This window comes from Macaca thibetana, chromosome 1 (assembly GCF_024542745.1).
Source record: "Macaca thibetana thibetana isolate TM-01 chromosome 1, ASM2454274v1, whole genome shotgun sequence".
Lineage (NCBI taxonomy): Eukaryota > Metazoa > Chordata > Mammalia > Primates > Cercopithecidae > Macaca > Macaca thibetana.
This window is the reverse complement of record NC_065578.1, coordinates 82,094,781-82,099,225: the sequence shown is the minus strand read 5'-3', so window position 1 is coordinate 82,099,225 and position 4,445 is coordinate 82,094,781. Positions and strand designations below refer to the sequence as shown.

The window sequence follows — 4,445 nt, the reverse complement described above, 5'->3', positions numbered from 1 at the left end:
GCCTCTTCAAACCTAACATTTATTTCAACAGTAGTTAGACTCAGTTCACCTTAAAAATTCAATCCAATCCCTTTCCTTTAAGTGCTATAGTTGCCTTTGGCTATTACTACTAAAAAGCTCCTCTAAGAATTAGTCAGACATTGGAGAAAGCAAAAGTAAGATTTTAATTTGTAACTTCACATGAGTGCTAATCTAGAAGTACCAAAAATCTCCATCAAAGTTTAATGAAAGAAACAGAGTGCTCTACTTCTAAACAAACTAATGAGGTCACCGCTAACTTTTCTTTTAAAAATTGTTAAACACAACTATCATTAAATCAATGTTGTGTTGAACAAACAAAACTCTTCCAACCAATACTGCCATGAACAAATACTTACATCTAGAAAAATACAAAGTCTTTACATTACCTCTCTCTCATATGCACTTTTAAAAACATACTTCAGGAGGTCCCACCAGCCAGCAAGCCAGAGCATGGCGGCCATCCCCTCCAGCGGCTCGCTCCTGGCCACCTACGACTACTACCGGCGCCGCCTGGATTCCACTTTCAGCAACAGCTCCTGCGGCAGTATCGAGTGCCCCGGGGAAGCCATTCCCCACCCCCCAGGTCTCCCCAAGGCTGACCCGGGTCACTGGTGGGCCAGCTTGTTTTTCGGGAAGTCCACCCTCCCGTTCATGGCCACGGTGTTGGAGTCCGCAGAACACCCGGAACCCCCGCCCCCCGGCCCCCCAGGCCTCCAGCAGCATGACCACCGGTGTTCTGGCTCGGGACGCCCCGAGTCCAGCACAGCCAGCGCTGGGCCCCGGTCCTGACCTGAGCGGTTACCACCAGCCCAGGCCTGTGGAGGCGCTAGTCCACCAGAGCCCCTCCCCCGCCCCGCCCCCTCCCCAACTCCCACTCCCCACCCTCTGGACCAGGCGGCTGCAGCAAGCAGACCTTCGCATCAACACAGCAGACACCAAAAAGGAGTGAGGGCCCAGCTCTCTACCGCCCGGCCCCGGCACTGGCTAGCTTTCCTGGCACCTGGAACTGTGCACCTGGCACCAAGCGGAAAATAAACTCCATGCAGCCAGTAAAAAAAAAAAAAAAAAAAAAAAAAAAAACAGAACTTTGCGTAGTGTCTTTTTCATATTCATTTACTACACATTTGAGGTTTTGGGGGTTTTTTTTTGCTGAAAATTATAAAATGCATCATCGAAATTCAGATTTCAGTTTGGCATTAAAATAAAACACTGCAAAAGAGGAGTTTAAAATATCACCATTGCTAATCATTGAAATAGTTGATCTCTCCAAGATTTCTGGGGTAAGGCCAAGTTTTCCTTGATTTTCTCTTTACTCCATACTTGCTCTACCCTCTTCCTGAGGTGCTCAATAAGCTTCAACCTACCCAAGCCTGATCTCATCCTATGCCCTAGAATTTATCTTGTATCTTTCTCTACTTATAAACTTACCTCCCTTGGGTCATTGTAATGGGTACATATTGAGCTATCTTTCTAGCCTACACATTAATATCTTGTCTTTTCCATAGATGCTACTCCACATTCAAGAGTAAGCCACCATTAGGATAGGCATCTAATAGATGATACTGCCCCATTGATAATAGCTTATTGGCACAAAGGTGTTCATCTGTTCCAAGTTGGGCATGATGGTTTTTATTCTTAGAGAATTGGAACTGAAATGAAGTTGTGATGGCATGCATCCGTATGTTTAAAGTCAGAACTTTGGGGTGCCAATGTTTTATCTGTGGAGCAAAGAGCCAAGAAGAGTCTATAATGAAAAGACTGAAGCCAACACTCTGGGAAGAGGAAAGATGAAAACTGCAGTGAATAGGCATCTAATTCCCAGTTTCAGCACTTTTCTAAGGTTTGTGTCTATTCATGACTTTGGGAAGTGAGACATATCCCTCCCCTTTCCAACAAAATTACCATTTTGCTAGTGATAGAAGAGTCAAGGAGATATTTTGAGAAAGCCAGACGTCTTGTAATCTTAAAACATTTTACTATGACTATAGCTATGTCTGGCCTGGTACTATCAAAATGCAAATTTGAATTTTACCACTAAGGCCAACAGACATCGATACGGCATCAAAATAACAATTCTTAACACCAAAGTATTTAAGATTAACAGAAGGAACACCCACAGGTGGCTAGTTGTCAAGATAAGCCTCCTCAGCTAGAAACAATTTGTTTAAAACTTCAAGCAACAGTTTATTCAAATTACAGATGAAAACTCTGCAAAAACCTTGCACTATGAAAGTACTCTTCACCTTTCAGGTCATGCAAGCATTTTTATTTCATCCTTAAGCACAATGGGAATTGCCAGATTTTGCAAATCAAACTAAAAGACACCAGTTAAATTTGAATTTCAGATTACAAACATTGACTTTTAGTATAATATTTTAGACATACTTATGCTAAAAAGTTACTTGTTCTTTGTCTGAAATTCAAGTTTAACTGGGCATCCTCTATTTAATCTGCCAACCCAAAGCATAATGAATAATATGCAATCACAGGTGTGGGAGGGATTTTTTCCCCCAGACTGTATTTTAAGTGGTAAGAGTTGTCATTAGGCAGTTAAATCAGTCAAGATGCAAAATGCCAATTTCTACCAAAATGTTCTTTCAATGAATTGTATAGCTGTGTTCAATGTATATGTGTGACTGTTGGTTTTTGAGGCTCCTTCTTAATTCCTTCTTGTAGGGAGAGCTGGGGAAATGAAAGGACACTTTATATATGTTAAATTTTAGTAAAACTTTCTTTTTTATTTCTGGAATTAACAGCAATACAGAATCCATTATTCTAGAAGTAGATTAATTTTCTTGAGAACAGAATCGGATGGTAAAAAAGGGAGATGACAATAAAAAACAAAGGCAAGGTAAGATAATTTAGAAAAAATAAGAAGAATATTTAGATATTTTTAAAGCTTTCTGCTTGCTTTGGCTATTTTTAAAACCAAATTGCATTAACTTCAAAGCAAATCTAATCATTTGGGCAAAATTGATAATAGGAGCAGAAAAAAATATAATTTAACGAGTAAAATCGGTCACAAAATTGATACTGCTTCGGATTCAAAAAATCTTAGTTGTACTGAGATTTATATCACAGTACAAAAAGATGGAGCTTGTCTTTTATCCTCTGAAAATTCTATTCTCTCCTTCTTTCTTCTTTCTCCTTTTCCCTCTCCTTCTTCTGCCTTCCACAAATGAAAATAGCATACAAGCATAAAGTGTGAAAAATACTACATTCGGGGAGGTTTGGCTCAAAAACAGCAGCCATGGGACAGGTTGTAGGGAGTGGTAGTAAGGAGTGGGGAATGTCATTTCTAAAAGCTCCCCTTAGTAAGAGCCAGTGCTGCAGCAGGTCATTAGTATGCCGAGTTATGTTTTGGGGAATGTAATGCGTCTGCCTGAATCCATGTAATAATGAACTGTGATACTAAGAAGTATTAATTAAATCAAGATAAATAAGATCATTGTACTTTGAACTTAAAAATGATGTATATTCAACAATATCTTACAAATTTGAACATAGCATAATATACACCTCAAATACCTTTCTAGTAAAAATGAGCCATTACGTTCTCAGAAATAATTGGGACCCTTTTCCAAACTGAGGCTGAGGCTCCATAAAGGAAACTTCCAGCAATATGACTTGCTTTCACTCAGTGCCTATCAAAATTCTTCTTGTGGTAGCTCTTGGAAAGATTATCTTTTTTTATGATTAGAACAGGGAATATAGGTGTCTTGCTGACTAAATTGCTCTTTCTGATGTCTGATGTACCCACCCACTATGTCAGACTCTCCAGTACTAATATGTAGGTCCCTTTAAACCAGTAGGTTACACATCAAACTTCAGGTTTGAAGCTCTGGAAGATTCTCTAGGATCACAGGTTAAAATCTCACCAGGTCCAATGCAACCTTTCATTCTTCCAGAAGGGATAAATCAACCGGCACGTACTTCACTGTGTTAGGGTGTTTCAGATGAGAACTTATAAACTTAGACTCCTTTGCTTTGTAATGACATTAAAGATCTCATGGGGTGTTTGTTCTAAGGTTTAGAGACCGTCCTAAAACCTTGAGTAATTTTTGCTTATACTTGAAGTCTGCACTATGAAATGCTTGAACATTCTTATATGTTATTAAGGCTTTATGTAACTTATTAAACTATGAAAATTAAATTCACCTTTAGAAAGTACTTGCAGAACTCACATTATTTGGAACTCAAGATTACAAAGTACATGGTATGATTTGAACACCTGTAGTCCCATTTTCATCTTTTGTGTATCACATACACTTTTATGCACCTTCAGCTTAATAGTATGACAACTGGGCCAGTGTCTGTGTTTTTAATCAACCACAATCTACTGGTGCTAGACCCAACTCTAGAGTCATAACATGTAACACATTTAGACCTCCAGTGACTTTTATGTCCAAGGCCCTAAAGACTTT

General features: G+C 39.3%; 1 pseudogene; it reads left to right on the top strand.

Moving 5' to 3' along the window:
- The first annotated feature begins 387 nt into the window (after positions 1-387).
- Positions 388-970, top strand: LOC126949115 (pancreatic progenitor cell differentiation and proliferation factor-like; annotated as a pseudogene).
- Positions 971-4,445: the final 3,475 nt, after the last annotated feature.